The sequence below is a fragment of the Chrysoperla carnea genome (genome assembly GCF_905475395.1).
Source record: "Chrysoperla carnea chromosome X unlocalized genomic scaffold, inChrCarn1.1 SUPER_X_unloc_57, whole genome shotgun sequence".
Lineage (NCBI taxonomy): Eukaryota > Metazoa > Arthropoda > Insecta > Neuroptera > Chrysopidae > Chrysoperla > Chrysoperla carnea.
This window is the reverse complement of record NW_025408186.1, coordinates 17,342-38,311: the sequence shown is the minus strand read 5'-3', so window position 1 is coordinate 38,311 and position 20,970 is coordinate 17,342. Positions and strand designations below refer to the sequence as shown.

General features: G+C 24.3%; 3 non-coding genes across 3 annotated transcripts; all 3 read left to right on the top strand.

The window, feature by feature from the left end:
• Positions 1 to 6,061: 6,061 nt before the first annotated feature.
• On the top strand, positions 6,062 to 6,180 carry LOC123304477. The gene has a single exon (XR_006536495.1). It is a non-coding gene; the product is annotated as a 5S ribosomal RNA (ribosomal RNA).
• Positions 6,181 to 12,548: 6,368 nt separating this feature from the next.
• LOC123304476 lies at positions 12,549 to 12,667 on the top strand. Its single transcript, XR_006536494.1, has one exon. It is a non-coding gene; the product is annotated as a 5S ribosomal RNA (ribosomal RNA).
• Positions 12,668 to 19,033: 6,366 nt separating this feature from the next.
• LOC123304474 lies at positions 19,034 to 19,152 on the top strand. The gene has a single exon (XR_006536493.1). It is a non-coding gene; the product is annotated as a 5S ribosomal RNA (ribosomal RNA).
• The last annotated feature ends 1,818 nt before the right edge of the window (positions 19,153 to 20,970 follow it).

Here is a 20,970-nt window from a genome sequence, read left to right as displayed (position 1 = left end):
ATATATATATATATATATATATATATATATATATATATATATATATATATTTTTTAATAAAAATAATATACTCTTATTTAATAATATATGTTGGTCCTATATATAGGACCGAAAATATTTCTTATTTGTTTTTTTTTTTTTAAATTGTCATTTAAAACGCTTATGCACGTTCTCCACGAATACGTCTTGCCAATTGTATATCCTTAGGCATAATTGTAACACGCTTTGCATGAATTGCGCATAAATTGGTATCTTCAAATAAACCTACTAAATAGGCTTCACTAGCTTCTTGTAATGCCATAACAGCTGAACTTTGAAAACGTAAATCGGTTTTAAAATCTTGTGCAATTTCACGTACTAAACGTTGGAATGGTAATTTACGAATTAACAATTCAGTACTTTTTTGATAACGACGAATTTCTCGTAAAGCTACTGTACCAGGACGATATCTGTGTGGTTTTTTTACTCCACCAGTTGCTGGTGCACTTTTACGTGCAGCTTTCGTTGCTAATTGTTTTCTTGGTGCTTTACCACCAGTTGATTTACGTGCAGTTTGCTTGGTTCTAGCCATTTTCAAATAATAATGTTTTTACAAAAAAACACACAATTTTAAAAATTATATTCGACAATTTGATACTACAAAGTCAAATGTTTAAATGCGAAATAAATGTGTTGTATTTATATTTATATGAAATTTCAAAATTTTTGTTGTCATATCCTATTGGATAGCTATCAGAGTATGGACTAATCAAATTGTATAGGCGTGGCTTAAAAAATCTTTAATGCTTTATATAAAAAGGCACAATTGTACCGGCGCTCACATACATTACAATACTTGTGAGGTTAACACACGTGTTATCCGTTCGTTAAAATATTGTAAATAATTTTTTATTAAAATGACTGGCAGAGGAAAAGGTGGAAAGGGTCTTGGAAAAGGGGGTGCAAAACGTCATAGAAAAGTTTTGCGTGATAATATCCAAGGTATTACAAAACCTGCAATTCGTCGTTTAGCACGACGAGGTGGAGTAAAACGTATCTCTGGTTTAATTTATGAAGAAACACGTGGTGTACTTAAAGTATTCCTTGAAAATGTTATTCGGGATGCTGTTACATATACTGAACACGCAAAACGTAAAACAGTTACAGCTATGGATGTTGTATATGCATTAAAACGACAAGGTCGTACTTTGTATGGTTTTGGAGGTTAAGAAAATATAATAATTTACTTAAAATATTTAGTAAATTTATTAAAGAATATTTAATACATCCGATAAATTTAAACAGGCTTTCCTTTTTGGGAAGCCACTAATTTTATTTATATAAGAGTAAATAAATTTGTTAATAAATATAACATATTATATAATTTGTTTACAACAAATTATTTTGTTTATAACATACATTACCAAATATTTTTATTTTTTTTTTTTATTGTAATATATCTGCAATAATAAATTATAATTTGTATATTATCTATTTTATTTTACAATAACTTATTGAATTTTTGAAAAAATTTTATTATAAATTAATATACTATTATATTTTTTATATATACAAGTTAAGAGTAACAAGTATCGATAGGAGATTATCGAATTTATAACTAATAAAACATTTCGCCTTAATCAAAGAAAATAAAGATTTTGCTATACCATTTTTTATACTTTCAATAAATAATTTATTATTAAATTTTTATTATTTCATTTATTTTTTAAAATTATTAAAAATATTTTTCTAATAATTATAAGCGTACATAAACAAGTAGTAAATGTAAAATGAAAATAATAAAGGTAATGTAATGCAAATGCATTACATTGATTTACGATATATATTCCGCGATATCCTTTATTATATTTAAAATTAATAATATTGATATACTAATAATAGATATATTCAAGCTATTAATATATAAAATTTTATATTAAATATGATATTAATAATTGTTTATTTAATTTTTTTGTATATATAAAAATAATTTACTCTTATTTAAAAAATTTGATGGCTCTCTTAAAAAGAGAGCCATTTTTATATGTTGATGTATTTTTATGTTATCAATTAAATAATATTTTCGATTTATTTATTTTGAACTTGTATATTTTGTAACAGCTTTAGTACCTTCACTAACAGCGTGCTTTGCCAATTCACCAGGTAATAATAATCGAACTGCGGTTTGAATTTCCCGACTTGTGATTGTTGAACGTTTATTATAATGTGCTAAACGTGATGCTTCAGCAGCAATACGTTCAAAAATATCATTAACAAAACTGTTCATGATACTCATAGCTTTACTAGAGATACCAGTATCAGGATGCACTTGTTTTAATACTTTGTAAATGTAAATTGCATATGATTCCTTGCGCTTCCTCTTCTTTTTCTTATCACTCTTTGATATATTTTTTTGAGCTTTGCCAGCTTTTTTTGCTGCTTTTCCACTTGTTTTTGGTGGCATTGTTACAAACAATTAATATACACAGATAGTTACAGAACACCAGTCAGTATATGTATGAGCGTGTCGTGTATACAACTAGCGTATTATATACGCGAAGATGGATATAACAATAAAAATGAATACTACTCTCTGATTGGCTGAAAATAATACTATAAGGTGATTGGTTTATTTTTAAAGTTTTATATTTTATAAATATTATAAATTAAAATACCCAAATAACATTTTAAACATTTATGTTACAATCCCCGTAACGTACACATCTGTGTGATTATATTTACAAAAAAAAATATTAATTAAATAAATTTATTCGCTATGTCTGGACGAGGTAAAGGTGGTAAAGTAAAGGGAAAGGCAAAGTCAAGATCAAGCCGAGCAGGATTACAATTTCCTGTTGGAAGAATTCACAGATTATTACGAAAAGGAAATTATGCTGAACGAGTAGGTGCTGGTGCCCCAGTATATTTGGCTGCTGTTATGGAATATTTGGCTGCAGAAGTTCTCGAGTTAGCTGGTAATGCTGCCCGTGATAACAAAAAAACACGTATCATTCCACGTCATTTACAATTGGCAATTCGTAATGATGAAGAATTAAATAAATTATTATCTGGTGTAACAATTGCTCAAGGTGGTGTATTACCAAACATTCAAGCAGTGTTATTACCAAAGAAAACTGAAAAGAAAGCATAAATTAAAAACATTGCATTAATTTTTATAATAATAATACATCGATCATAGGCCTTTTAATAAAAGGCCACAAATTTATTTAAAATAAGAGTAAAAATTATTTTTATAAATAATATATTATAATATTTTTTTAAAGAATCAATTTAAATAATTATAAATTAATGATTCTTTTTTTTTTTTTTTTTTTTTATATGTTATTATGGAAATAATTCATCATATTATGATGACATTTAGGTAACATATTATAAGAATATTCATAAAATATTATCAAAATAATATTGTATTATGATGATATTTAGACAAAATATTATAAGAATATACACAAAATATTATCAAAATAATATCATTAGATAACAAAACTGTTCATGATACTCATACCTTTACTAGAGATAAAAGTATCAGGATGCACTTGTATTAATACATATTATCACAACATCACAAAATATTTTTTAAAAGGAAAAATTTTTTAAAAATTATTATAAAATTTGATTGAATTAAATTTCAATTTATTTTTTTAATAATTAAAGAAAAAAAAAAGCATATAAACTTTCTATTGAAAATGTTATTTTCAACTAGATGGCCAAGTGAACTTTGTTACACAAACAATATATGACGTATTCGTTATTTAAATAATCAGTATCCTTTGATATTATATCAATACGTTACTCTCTTCTTTTGATACATATTAATAAAATTTCAATTTATAAGATTTTATGTCAATTATATAAATAATATTATAAATTTTCTAAATACATAAGTTAAGTAACAAAAAATTTGAATAACAAGATAAATTTATATATTATGTTTTAATACTCGATACTATAATATATCGCATCCGTTACCAATTATTCGGTATCCTTTGATTTATACACAGAATGAACCAAAAATATGTATCAAATTTATTTTATTTATTTATATATTTAATATTATTATTATTATTTTATATTACAAAGTTTCTTAACGAAGCTTACAATGATTTCTCATATCGTACTTAACAAAATTATTTAGATCATATAAAATTTAAATTGTTAAAAAATTTTTATATTTATTATTATTATTTATTTTTATTAAAATTACATAACATAAAATTAATAATATTTTAATAATTATATAAATTAATTCTTATTTAAAATAATCTTATATTAATCTCAACAAATACTCTAATAATATATTTTGTCATAAATTTTTTTATATTTAAAATAAATATTATAATATATAAATACTTATATCAGTATAAAATTTCTTTATATAATTATGAAAAAATTAATTTAATAGTTAATTATTGATATTAATGCATAAATAAAAGTATTTTCTAATGAAATATATTTTGTCAATGTTCGATTAACACATTTCATAATAATACGTTTTCATTATTGACAAAAAAAGTTTTTCTAAAAATGAAATCTTATACTATAATATATATATTTATATATTAAATTTTTTAATTATTTATATACTAATAATTTATAATAAATCGATATTAAATAAAAAATAAAAATATATACTTTTTAAGTTTACCTTAAAAATATTATTGTTTTGTATGATTGAAATAATTAATATTAAACTATGTTTATTAATAATTGTTAATAAAAAAATTAAATATATTTTAATTTATAAAATAAATATTATTATTAAATTTATAATTTATTATTTTATATATTATAGAAATTGAAAAAATAAATCATGTTTACTACGACAGTAAATTAGAAATACTATTTAATTTTTATGTGTTTTCTACATGGTACTTTGACTTACATAGGGACTTATATTATTGTGAATAATGATATAATTGAAAACCTTTATTTTTTATTTGATAGAATTATTATATTTTATCATTTAAATATTTATAATAAATACATTATTTTTATAAAGTAAAAAATATGGCCGAAGAAAATTCTACAGCTGTTGCAGCAACTGCGGTTACTGCTGCTTCTACAACACCAACAAAAAAAGCAACAGCTTCTGGTGCTAAACGTACAAAACAACATTCAAAACCAACACATCCACGTACATCAGAAATGGTTGTTAACGCAATTAAAAATTTAAAAGAACGTGGTGGTTCATCATTACAAGCAATTAAAAAATATTTAGCTGCAAATTATAAAGTGGATTCTGATAAAATTTCACCATTTATTAAAAAATATTTAAAAGCTGCTGTAACTGAGGGAGCCTTGGTACAAACTAAAGGTAAAGGTGCATCTGGTTCATTCAAATTGGCTGCTTCCGCTTCATCTAATTCTTCAGCTAAATCAAAAGTATCCAAAAAAGAAAGTGGAGCAAAAGGTTCAGCAAAGAGTGCTAAAAGTAAACGGGCACCAAAAGAAAAGAAAGCCACAACTACATCATTGGCAGCCAAAAAGCCTAAAGCAAAAAAAGCGACTCCATCATCATCAACTGCTGCTAAAAAAGTTACTGCAAAATCATCAGCGGCATCAAAAAAAGCACCAGTTAAAGCAAAACCAGCAAAAAGTACAAAATCCGCTGCCAAAAGTAGCCCTGCTCGTAAACCGAAAGCACCAAAAGCTAAGAAAGCTTCTGTTGCCAAATCATCTCCTACAAAAATTAAAAAAGCAGCACCAAAAAAGAAATGATCTGTTACTTTAATAATATATTGAAATATTTCATTATTTTTGCTAAAAAATGAAAATAACATAGGCCTTAATACAGGCCACAAATTAATATTTGATAAGAGTAAATTATTTTTTGTATAAATATTTTATAAAATAATAGTTTAGAAACATTTGCCACAGTCAGTACCACGGATGGGTGGCCACTTGAGAATACTGTGTGCGGTTGCATTTTTATTTAAAATATATGGTATAATAAATAAGTATATATTTAAATTGATTACTTCATTGAAAATTTTAATAATATACTTTAATATTAATGATATTTATGAAAAATATATATTTGTAAAAATTTTCATTTATTACTGGCAACAGCCATACCACGTTGAAAACACCGGTTCTCGTCCGATCACCGAAGTTAAGCAACATTGGGCACAGTCAGTACTTGGATGGGTGACCGCTTGGGAACACTGTGTGCGGTTGCCTTTTTATATTAAAAATATAAATTATTTTTCTTCTTTTCTTTTTTTTTACACACCATATATAAATATATGTTATTTAGAAATGTAAACCTTTTATATTATTCATCAACAAATAAATATTATTTTTTGTATAAAATTTTATTGCATTTATAACTCATATCATGGTTACTTTAAAGCGAGAAGTTTTTTTAATATTTCAAATGAATATAAAATAATATAAATTTTATGAAATTTATTTATTTTTAGAAATAGCAATCGCTTATAATTATAACAAAATTTTAATAATGTTTAATTTTATTTCAATAATTTATATTTATATATATATATATATATATATATATATATATATATATATATATATTTTTTAATAAAAATAATATACTCTTATTTAATAATATATGTTGGTCCTATATATAGGACCGAAAATATTTCTTATTTGTTTTTTTTTTTTTAAATTGTCATTTAAAACGCTTATGCACGTTCTCCACGAATACGTCTTGCCAATTGTATATCCTTAGGCATAATTGTAACACGCTTTGCATGAATTGCGCATAAATTGGTATCTTCAAATAAACCTACTAAATAGGCTTCACTAGCTTCTTGTAATGCCATAACAGCTGAACTTTGAAAACGTAAATCGGTTTTAAAATCTTGTGCAATTTCACGTACTAAACGTTGGAATGGTAATTTACGAATTAACAATTCAGTACTTTTTTGATAACGACGAATTTCTCGTAAAGCTACTGTACCAGGACGATATCTGTGTGGTTTTTTTACTCCACCAGTTGCTGGTGCACTTTTACGTGCAGCTTTCGTTGCTAATTGTTTTCTTGGTGCTTTACCACCAGTTGATTTACGTGCAGTTTGCTTGGTTCTAGCCATTTTCAAATAATAATGTTTTTACAAAAAAACACACAATTTTAAAAATTATATTCGACAATTTGATACTACAAAGTCAAATGTTTAAATGCGAAATAAATGTGTTGTATTTATATTTATATGAAATTTCAAAATTTTTGTTGTCATATCCTATTGGATAGCTATCAGAGTATGGACTAATCAAATTGTATAGGCGTGGCTTAAAAAATCTTTAATGCTTTATATAAAAAGGCACAATTGTACCGGCGCTCACATACATTACAATACTTGTGAGGTTAACACACGTGTTATCCGTTCGTTAAAATATTGTAAATAATTTTTTATTAAAATGACTGGCAGAGGAAAAGGTGGAAAGGGTCTTGGAAAAGGGGGTGCAAAACGTCATAGAAAAGTTTTGCGTGATAATATCCAAGGTATTACAAAACCTGCAATTCGTCGTTTAGCACGACGAGGTGGAGTAAAACGTATCTCTGGTTTAATTTATGAAGAAACACGTGGTGTACTTAAAGTATTCCTTGAAAATGTTATTCGGGATGCTGTTACATATACTGAACACGCAAAACGTAAAACAGTTACAGCTATGGATGTTGTATATGCATTAAAACGACAAGGTCGTACTTTGTATGGTTTTGGAGGTTAAGAAAATATAATAATTTACTTAAAATATTTAGTAAATTTATTAAAGAATATTTAATACATCCGATAAATTTAAACAGGCTTTCCTTTTTGGGAAGCCACTAATTTTATTTATATAAGAGTAAATAAATTTGTTAATAAATATAACATATTATATAATTTGTTTACAACAAATTATTTTGTTTATAACATACATTACCAAATATTTTTATTTTTTTTTTTTATTGTAATATATCTGCAATAATAAATTATAATTTGTATATTATCTATTTTATTTTACAATAACTTATTGAATTTTTGAAAAAATTTTATTATAAATTAATATACTATTATATTTTTTATATATACAAGTTAAGAGTAACAAGTATCGATAGGAGATTATCGAATTTATAACTAATAAAACATTTCGCCTTAATCAAAGAAAATAAAGATTTTGCTATACCATTTTTTATACTTTCAATAAATAATTTATTATTAAATTTTTATTATTTCATTTATTTTTTAAAATTATTAAAAATATTTTTCTAATAATTATAAGCGTACATAAACAAGTAGTAAATGTAAAATGAAAATAATAAAGGTAATGTAATGCATTTGCATTACACTGATTTACGATATATATTCCGCGATATCCTTTATTATATTTAAAATTAATAATATTGATATACTAATAATAGATATATTCAAGCTATTAATATATAAAATTTTATATTAAATATGATATTAATAATTGTTTATTTAATTTTTTTGTATATATAAAAATAATTTACTCTTATTTAAAAAATTTGATGGCTCTCTTAAAAAGAGAGCCGTTTTTATATGTTGATGTATTTTTATGTTATCAATTAAATAATATTTTCGATTTATTTATTTTGAACTTGTATATTTTGTAACAGCTTTAGTACCTTCACTAACAGCGTGCTTTGCCAATTCACCAGGTAATAATAATCGAACTGCGGTTTGAATTTCCCGACTTGTGATTGTTGAACGTTTATTATAATGTGCTAAACGTGATGCTTCAGCAGCAATACGTTCAAAAATATCATTAACAAAACTGTTCATGATACTCATAGCTTTACTAGAGATACCAGTATCAGGATGCACTTGTTTTAATACTTTGTAAATGTAAATTGCATATGATTCCTTGCGCTTCCTCTTCTTTTTCTTATCACTCTTTGATATATTTTTTTGAGCTTTGCCAGCTTTTTTTGCTGCTTTTCCACTTGTTTTTGGTGGCATTGTTACAAACAATTAATATACACAGATAGTTACAGAACACCAGTCAGTATATGTATGAGCGTGTCGTGTATACAACTAGCGTATTATATACGCGAAGATGGATATAACAATAAAAATGAATACTACTCTCTGATTGGCTGAAAATAATACTATAAGGTGATTGGTTTATTTTTAAAGTTTTATATTTTATAAATATTATAAATTAAAATACCCAAATAACATTTTAAACATTTATGTTACAATCCCCGTAACGTACACATCTGTGTGATTATATTTACAAAAAAAAATATTAATTAAATAAATTTATTCGCTATGTCTGGACGAGGTAAAGGTGGTAAAGTAAAGGGAAAGGCAAAGTCAAGATCAAGCCGAGCAGGATTACAATTTCCTGTTGGAAGAATTCACAGATTATTACGAAAAGGAAATTATGCTGAACGAGTAGGTGCTGGTGCCCCAGTATATTTGGCTGCTGTTATGGAATATTTGGCTGCAGAAGTTCTCGAGTTAGCTGGTAATGCTGCCCGTGATAACAAAAAAACACGTATCATTCCACGTCATTTACAATTGGCAATTCGTAATGATGAAGAATTAAATAAATTATTATCTGGTGTAACAATTGCTCAAGGTGGTGTATTACCAAACATTCAAGCAGTGTTATTACCAAAGAAAACTGAAAAGAAAGCATAAATTAAAAACATTGCATTAATTTTTATAATAATAATACATCGATCATAGGCCTTTTAATAAAAGGCCACAAATTTATTTAAAATAAGAGTAAAAATTATTTGTATAAATAATATATTATAATATTTTTTTAAAGAATCAATTTAAATAATTATAAATTAATGATTCTTTTTTTTTTTTTTCTTTTTTATATGTTATTATGGAAATAATTCATCATATTATGATGACATTTAGGTAACATATTATAAGAATATTCATAAAATATTATCAAAATAATATTGTATTATGATGATATTTAGACAAAATATTATAAGAATATACACAAAATATTATCAAAATAATATCATTAGATAACAAAACTGTTCATGATACTCATACCTTTACTAGAGATAAAAGTATCAGGATGCACTTGTATTAATACATATTATCACAACATCACAAAATATTTTTTAAAAGGAAAAATTTTTTAAAAATTATTATAAAATTTGATTGAATTAAATTTCAATTTATTTTTTTAATAATTAAAGAAAAAAAAAAGCATATAAACTTTCTATTGAAAATGTTATTTTCAACTAGATGGCCAAGTGAACTTTGTTACACAAACAATATATGACGTATTCGTTATTTAAATAATCAGTATCCTTTGATATTATATCAATACGTTACTCTCTTCTTTTGATACATATTAATAAAATTTCAATTTATAAGATTTTATGTCAATTATATAAATAATATTATAAATTTTCTAAATACATAAGTTAAGTAACAAAAAATTTGAATAACAAGATAAATTTATATATTATGTTTTAATACTCGATACTATAATATATCGCATCCGTTACCAATTATTCGGTATCCTTTGATTTATACACAGAATGAACCAAAAATATGTATCAAATTTATTTTATTTATTTATATATTTAATATTATTATTATTATTTTATATTACAAAGTTTCTTAACGAAGCTTACAATGATTTCTCATATCGTACTTAACAAAATTATTTAGATCATATAAAATTTAAATTGTTAAAAAATTTTTATATTTATTATTATTATTTATTTTTATTAAAATTACATAACATAAAATTAATAATATTTTAATAATTATATAAATTAATTCTTATTTAAAATAATCTTATATTAATCTCAACAAATACTCTAATAATATATTTTGTCATAAATTTTTTTATATTTAAAATAAATATTATAATATATAAATACTTATATCAGTATAAAATTTCTTTATATAATTATGAAAAAATTAATTTAATAGTTAATTATTGATATTAATGCATAAATAAAAGTATTTTCTAATGAAATATATTTTGTCAATGTTCGATTAACACATTTCATAATAATACGTTTTCATTATTGACAAAAAAAGTTTTTCTAAAAATGAAATCTTATACTATAATATATATATTTATATATTAAATTTTTTAATTATTTATATACTAATAATTTATAATAAATCGATATTAAATAAAAAATAAAAATATATACTTTTTAAGTTTACCTTAAAAATATTATTGTTTTGTATGATTGAAATAATTAATATTAAACTATGTTTATTAATAATTGTTAATAAAAAAATTAAATATATTTTAATTTATAAAATAAATATTATTATTAAATTTATAATTTATTATTTTATATATTATAGAAATTGAAAAAATAAATCATGTTTACTACGACAGTAAATTAGAAATACTATTTAATTTTTATGTGTTTTCTACATGGTACTTTGACTTACATAGGGACTTATATTATTGTGAATAATGATATAATTGAAAACCTTTATTTTTTATTTGATAGAATTATTATATTTTATCATTTAAATATTTATAATAAATACATTATTTTTATAAAGTAAAAAATATGGCCGAAGAAAATTCTACAGCTGTTGCAGCAACTGCGGTTACTGCTGCTTCTACAACACCAACAAAAAAAGCAACAGCTTCTGGTGCTAAACGTACAAAACAACATTCAAAACCAACACATCCACGTACATCAGAAATGGTTGTTAACGCAATTAAAAATTTAAAAGAACGTGGTGGTTCATCATTACAAGCAATTAAAAAATATTTAGCTGCAAATTATAAAGTGGATTCTGATAAAATTTCACCATTTATTAAAAAATATTTAAAAGCTGCTGTAACTGAGGGAGCCTTGGTACAAACTAAAGGTAAAGGTGCATCTGGTTCATTCAAATTGGCTGCTTCCGCTTCATCTAATTCTTCAGCTAAATCAAAAGTATCCAAAAAAGAAAGTGGAGCAAAAGGTTCAGCAAAGAGTGCTAAAAGTAAACGGGCACCAAAAGAAAAGAAAGCCACAACTACATCATTGGCAGCCAAAAAGCCTAAAGCAAAAAAAGCGACTCCATCATCATCAACTGCTGCTAAAAAAGTTACTGCAAAATCATCAGCGGCATCAAAAAAAGCACCAGTTAAAGCAAAACCAGCAAAAAGTACAAAATCCGCTGCCAAAAGTAGCCCTGCTCGTAAACCGAAAGCACCAAAAGCTAAGAAAGCTTCTGTTGCCAAATCATCTCCTACAAAAATTAAAAAAGCAGCACCAAAAAAGAAATGATCTGTTACTTTAATAATATATTGAAATATTTCATTATTTTTGCTAAAAAATGAAAATAACATAGGCCTTAATACAGGCCACAAATTAATATTTGATAAGAGTAAATTATTTTTTGTATAAATATTTTATAAAATAATAGTTTAGAAACATTTGCCACAGTCAGTACCACGGATGGGTGGCCACTTGAGAATACTGTGTGCGGTTGCATTTTTATTTAAAATATATGGTATAATAAATAAGTATATATTTAAATTGATTACTTCATTGAAAATTTTAATAATATACTTTAATATTAATGATATTTATGAAAAATATATATTTGTAAAAATTTTCATTTATTACTGGCAACAGCCATACCACGTTGAAAACACCGGTTCTCGTCCGATCACCGAAGTTAAGCAACATTGGGCACAGTCAGTACTTGGATGGGTGACCGCTTGGGAACACTGTGTGCGGTTGCCTTTTTATATTAAAAATATAAATTATTTTTCTTCTTTTCTTTTTTTTTACACACCATATATAAATATATGTTATTTAGAAATGTAAACCTTTTATATTATTCATCAACAAATAAATATTATTTTTTGTATAAAATTTTATTGCATTTATAACTCATATCATGGTTACTTTAAAGCGAGAAGTTTTTTTAATATTTCAAATGAATATAAAATAATATAAATTTTATGAAATTTATTTATTTTTAGAAATAGCAATCGCTTATAATTATAACAAAATTTTAATAATGTTTAATTTTATTTCAATAATTTATATTTATATATATATATATATATATATATATATATATATATATATATTTTTTAATAAAAATAATATACTCTTATTTAATAATATATGTTGGTCCTATATATAGGACCGAAAATATTTCTTATTTGTTTTTTTTTTTTTAAATTGTCATTTAAAACGCTTATGCACGTTCTCCACGAATACGTCTTGCCAATTGTATATCCTTAGGCATAATTGTAACACGCTTTGCATGAATTGCGCATAAATTGGTATCTTCAAATAAACCTACTAAATAGGCTTCACTAGCTTCTTGTAATGCCATAACAGCTGAACTTTGAAAACGTAAATCGGTTTTAAAATCTTGTGCAATTTCACGTACTAAACGTTGGAATGGTAATTTACGAATTAACAATTCAGTACTTTTTTGATAACGACGAATTTCTCGTAAAGCTACTGTACCAGGACGATATCTGTGTGGTTTTTTTACTCCACCAGTTGCTGGTGCACTTTTACGTGCAGCTTTCGTTGCTAATTGTTTTCTTGGTGCTTTACCACCAGTTGATTTACGTGCAGTTTGCTTGGTTCTAGCCATTTTCAAATAATAATGTTTTTACAAAAAAACACACAATTTTAAAAATTATATTCGACAATTTGATACTACAAAGTCAAATGTTTAAATGCGAAATAAATGTGTTGTATTTATATTTATATGAAATTTCAAAATTTTTGTTGTCATATCCTATTGGATAGCTATCAGAGTATGGACTAATCAAATTGTATAGGCGTGGCTTAAAAAATCTTTAATGCTTTATATAAAAAGGCACAATTGTACCGGCGCTCACATACATTACAATACTTGTTAGGTTAACACACGTGTTATCCGTTCGTTAAAATATTGTAAATAATTTTTTATTAAAATGACTGGCAGAGGAAAAGGTGGAAAGGGTCTTGGAAAAGGGGGTGCAAAACGTCATAGAAAAGTTTTGCGTGATAATATCCAAGGTATTACAAAACCTGCAATTCGTCGTTTAGCACGACGAGGTGGAGTAAAACGTATCTCTGGTTTAATTTATGAAGAAACACGTGGTGTACTTAAAGTATTCCTTGAAAATGTTATTCGGGATGCTGTTACATATACTGAACACGCAAAACGTAAAACAGTTACAGCTATGGATGTTGTATATGCATTAAAACGACAAGGTCGTACTTTGTATGGTTTTGGAGGTTAAGAAAATATAATAATTTACTTAAAATATTTAGTAAATTTATTAAAGAATATTTAATACATCCGATAAATTTAAACAGGCTTTCCTTTTTGGGAAGCCACTAATTTTATTTATATAAGAGTAAATAAATTTGTTAATAAATATAACATATTATATAATTTGTTTACAACAAATTATTTTGTTTATAACATACATTACCAAATATTTTTATTTTTTTTTTTTATTGTAATATATCTGCAATAATAAATTATAATTTGTATATTATCTATTTTATTTTACAATAACTTATTGAATTTTTGAAAAAATTTTATTATAAATTAATATACTATTATATTTTTTATATATACAAGTTAAGAGTAACAAGTATCGATAGGAGATTATCGAATTTATAACTAATAAAACATTTCGCCTTAATCAAAGAAAATAAAGATTTTGCTATACCATTTTTTATACTTTCAATAAATAATTTATTATTAAATTTTTATTATTTCATTTATTTTTTAAAATTATTAAAAATATTTTTCTAATAATTATAAGCGTACATAAACAAGTAGTAAATGTAAAATGAAAATAATAAAGGTAATGTAATGCATTTGCATTACACTGATTTACGATATATATTCCGCGATATCCTTTATTATATTTAAAATTAATAATATTGATATACTAATAATAGATATATTCAAGCTATTAATATATAAAATTTTATATTAAATATGATATTAATAATTGTTTATTTAATTTTTTTGTATATATAAAAATAATTTACTCTTATTTAAAAAATTTGATGGCTCTCTTAAAAAGAGAGCCGTTTTTATATGTTGATGTATTTTTATGTTATCAATTAAATAATATTTTCGATTTATTTATTTTGAACTTGTATATTTTGTAACAGCTTTAGTACCTTCACTAACAGCGTGCTTTGCCAATTCACCAGGTAATAATAATCGAACTGCGGTTTGAATTTCCCGACTTGTGATTGTTGAACGTTTATTATAATGTGCTAAACGTGATGCTTCAGCAGCAATACGTTCAAAAATATCATTAACAAAACTGTTCATGATACTCATAGCTTTACTAGAGATACCAGTATCAGGATGCACTTGTTTTAATACTTTGTAAATGTAAATTGCATATGATTCCTTGCGCTTCCTCTTCTTTTTCTTATCACTCTTTGATATATTTTTTTGAGCTTTGCCAGCTTTTTTTGCTGCTTTTCCACTTGTTTTTGGTGGCATTGTTACAAACAATTAATATACACAGATAGTTACAGAACACCAGTCAGTATATGTATGAGCGTGTCGTGTATACAACTAGCGTATTATATACGCGAAGATGGATATAACAATAAAAATGAATACTACTCTCTGATTGGCTGAAAATAATACTATAAGGTGATTGGTTTATTTTTAAAGTTTTATATTTTATAAATATTATAAATTAAAATACCCAAATAACATTTTAAACATTTATGTTACAATCCCCGTAACGTACACATCTGTGTGATTATATTTACAAAAAAAAATATTAATTAAATAAATTTATTCGCTATGTCTGGACGAGGTAAAGGTGGTAAAGTAAAGGGAAAGGCAAAGTCAAGATCAAGCCGAGCAGGATTACAATTTCCTGTTGGAAGAATTCACAGATTATTACGAAAAGGAAATTATGCTGAACGAGTAGGTGCTGGTGCCCCAGTATATTTGGCTGCTGTTATGGAATATTTGGCTGCAGAAGTTCTCGAGTTAGCTGGTAATGCTGCCCGTGATAACAAAAAAACACGTATCATTCCACGTCATTTACAATTGGCAATTCGTAATGATGAAGAATTAAATAAATTATTATCTGGTGTAACAATTGCTCAAATGTGGTGTATTACCAAACATTCAAGCAGTGTTATTACCAAAGAAAACTGAAAAGAAAGCATAAATTAAAAACATTGCATTAATTTTTATAATAATAATACATCGATCATAGGCCTTTTAATAAAAGGCCACAAATTTATTAAAATAAGAGTAAAAATTATTTTTATAAATAATATATTATAATATTTTTTTAAAGAATCAATTTAAATAATTATAAATTAATGATTCTTTTTTTTTTTTTTCTTTTTTATATGTTATTATGGAAATAATTCATCATATTATGATGACATTTAGGTAACATATTATAAGAATATTCATAAAATATTATCAAAATAATATTGCTATTATGATGATATTTAGACAAAATATTATAAGATTATACACAAAATATTATCAAAATAATATCATTAGATAACAAAACTGTTCATGATACTCATACCTTTACTAGAGATAAAAGTATCAGGATGCACTTGTATTAATACATATTATCACAACATCACAAAATATTTTTTTAAAAGGAAAAATTTTTTAAAAATTATTATAAAATTTGATTGAATTAAATTTCAATTTATTTTTTTAATAATTAAAGAAAAAAAAAAGCATATAAACTTTCTATTGAAAATGTTATTTTCAACTAGATGGCCAAGTGAACTTTGTTACACAAACAATATATGACGTATTCGTTATTTAATTAATCAGTATCCTTTGATATTATATCAATACGTTACTCTCTTCTTTTGATACATATTAATAAATTTCAATTTATAAGATTTTATGTCAATTATATAAATAATATTATAAGTTTTCTAAATACATAAGTTAAAGTAACAAAAAATTTGAATAACAAGATAAATTTATATATTATGTTTTAATACTCGATACTATAATATATCGCATCGTTACCAATTATTCGGTATCCTTTGATTTATACACAGAATGAACCAAAAATATGTATCAAATTTATTTTATTTATTTATATATTTAATATTATTATTATTATTTTATATTACAAAGTTTCTTAACGAAGCTTACAATGATTTCTCATATCGTACTTAACAAAATTATTTAGATCATATAAAATTTTAAATTGTTAAAAAATTTTTATATTTATTATTATTATCTTATTTTTATTAAAATTACATAACATAAAATTAATAATATTTTAATAATTATATAAATTAATTCTTATTTAAAATAATCTTATATTAATCTCAACAAATACTCTAATAATATATTTTGTCATAAATTTTTTATATTTAAAATAAATATTATAATATATAAATACTTATATCAGTATAAAATTTCTTTATATAATTATGAAAAAATTAATTTAATAGTTAATTATTGATATTAATGCATAAATAAAAGTATTTTCTAATGAAATATATTTTGTCAATGTTCGATTAACACATTTCATAATAATACGTTTTCATTATTGACAAAAAAAGTTTTTCTAAAAATGAAATCTTATACTATAATATATATATTTATATATTAAATTTTTTAATTATTTATATACTAATAATTTATAATAAATCGATATTAAATAAAAAATAAAAATATATACTTTTTAAGTTTACCTTAAAAATATTATTGTTTTGTATGATTGAAATAATTAATATTAAACTATGTTTATTAATAATTGTTAATAAAAAAATTAAATATATTTTAATTTATAAAATAAATATTATTATTAAATTTATAATTTATTATTTTATATATTATAGAAATTGAAAAAATAAATCATGTTTACTACGACAGTAAATTAGAAATACTATTTAATTTTTATGTGTTTTCTACATGGTACTTTGACTTACATAGGGACTTATATTATTGTGAATAATGATATAATTGAAAACCTTTATTTTTTATTTGATAGAATTATTATATTTTATCATTTAAATATTTATAATAAATACATTATTTTTATAAAGTAAAAAATATGGCCGAAGAAAATTCTACAGCTGTTGCAGCAACTGCGGTTACTGCTGCTTCTACAACACCAACAAAAAAAGCAACAGCTTCTGGTGCTAAACGTACAAAACAACATTCAAAACCCAACACATCCACGTACATCAGAAATGGTTGTTAACGCAATTAAAAATTTAAAAGAACGTGGTGGTTCATCATTACAAGCAATTAAAAAATATTTAGCTGCAAATTATAAAGTGGATTCTGATAAAATTTCACCATTTATTAAAAAATATTTAAAAGCTGCTGTAACTGAGGGAGCCTTGGTACAAACTAAGGTAAAGGTGCATCTGGTTCATTCAAATTGGCTGCTTCCGCTTCATCTAATTCTTCAGCTAAATCAAAAGTATCCAAAAAAGAAAGTGGAGCAAAAGGTTCAGCAAAGAGTGCTAAAAGTAAACGGGCACCAAAAGAAAAGAAAGCCACAACTACATCATTGGCAGCCAAAAAGCCTAAAGCAAAAAAGCGACTCCATCATCATCAACTGCTGCTAAAAAAGTTACTGCAAAATCATCAGCGGCATCAAAAAAAGCACCAGTTAAAGCAAAACCAGCAAAAAGTACAAAATCCGCTGCCAAAAGTAGCCCTGCTCGTAAACCGAAAGCACCAAAAGCTAAGAAAGCTTCTGTTGCCAAATCATCTCCTACAAAAATTAAAAAAGCAGCACCAAAAAAGAAATGATCTGTTACTTTAATAATATATTGAAAATATTTCATTATTTTTGCTAAAAAATGAAAATAACATAGGCCTTAATACAGGCCACAAATTAATATTTGATAAGAGTAAATTATTTTTTGTATAAATATTTTATAAAATAATAGTTTAGAAACATTTGCCACAGTCAGTACCACGGATGGGTGGCCACTTGAGAATACTGTGTGCGGTTGCATTTTTATTTAAAATATATGGTATAATAAATAAGTATATATTTAAATTGATTACTTCATTGAAAATTTTAATAATATACTTTAATATTAATGATATTTATGAAAAATATATATTTGTAAAAATTTTCATTTATTACTGGCAACAGCCATACCACGTTGAAAACACCGGTTCTCGTCCGATCACCGAAGTTAAGCAACATTGGGCACAGTCAGTACTTGGATGGGTGACCGCTTGGGAACACTGTGTGCGGTTGCCTTTTTATTTAAAATATAAATTATTTTTCTTCTTTTCTTTTTTTTTACACACCATATATAAATATATGTTATTTAGAAATGTAAACCTTTTATATTATTCATCAACAAATAAATATTATTTTTTGTATAAAATTTTATTGCATTTATAACTCATATCATGGTTACTTTAAAGCGAGAAGTTTTTTTAATATTTCAAATGAATATAAAATAATATAAATTTTATGAATTTATTTATTTTTAGAAATAGCAATCGCTTATAATTATAACAAAATTTTAATAATGTTTAATTTTATTTCAATAATTTATATTTATAATATATATATATATATATATTATATATATATATATATATATATATTTTTTATTAAAAAATAATATACTCTTATTTAATAATATATGTTGGTCCTATATATAGGACCGAAAATATTTCTTATTTGTTTTTTTTTTTTTAAATTGTCATTTAAAACGCTTATGCACGTTCTCCACGAATACGTCTTGCCAATTGTATATCCTTAGGCATAATTGTAACACGCTTTGCATGAATTGCGCATAAATTGGTATCTTCAAATAAACCTACTAAATAGGCTTCACTAGCTTCTTGTAATGCCATAACAGCTGAACTTTGAAAACGTAAATCGGTTTTAAAATCTTGTGCAATTTCACGTACTAAACGTTGGAATGGTAATTTACGAATTAACAATTCAGTACTTTTTTGATAACGACGAATTTCTCGTAAAGCTACTGTACCAGGACGATATCTGTGTGGTTTTTTTTACTCCACCAGTTGCTGGTGCACTTTTACGTGCAGCTTTCGTTGCTAATTGTTTTCTTGGTGCTTTACCACCAGTTGATTTACGTGCAGTTTGCTTGGTTCTAGCCATTTTCAAATAATAATGTTTTTACAAAAAAACACACAATTTAAAAATTATATTCGACAATTGATACTACAAAGTCAAATGTTTAAATGCGAAATAAATGTGTTGTATTTATATTTATATGAAATTTCAAAATTTTTGTTGTCATATCCTATTGGATAGCTATCAGAGTATGGACTAATCAAATTGTATAGGCGTGGCTTAAAAAATCTTTAATGCTTTATATAAAAAGGCACAATTGTACGGCGCTCACATACATTACAATACTTGTTAGGTTAACACACGTGTTATCCGTTCGTTAAAATATTGTAAATAATTTTTTATTAAAATGACTGGCAGAGGAAAAGGTGGAAAGGGTCTTGGAAAAGGGGGTGCAAAACGTCATAGAAAAGTTTTGCGTGATAATATCCAAGGTATTACAAAACCTGCAATTCGTCGTTTAGCACGACGAGGTGGAGTAAAACGTATCTCTGGTTTAATTTATGAAGAAACACGTGTGTACTTAAAGTATTCCTTGAAAATGTTATTCGGGATGCTGTTACATATACTGAACACGCAAAACGTAAAACAGTTACAGCTATGGATGTTGTATATGCATTAAAACGACAAGGTCGTACTTTGTATGGTTTTGGAGGTTAAGAAAATATAATAATTTACTTAAAATATTTAGTAAATTTATTAAAGAATATTTAATACATCCGATAAATTTAAACAGGCTTTCCTTTTGGGAAGCCACTAATTTTATTTATATAAGAGTAAATAAATTTGTTAATAAATATAACATATTATAATAATTTTGTTTACAACAAATTATTTTGTTTATAACATACATTACCAAATATTTTTATTTTTTTTTTTTATTGTAATATATCTGCAATAATAAATTATAATTTGTATATTATCTATTTTATTTTACAATAACTTATTGAATTTTTGAAAAAATTT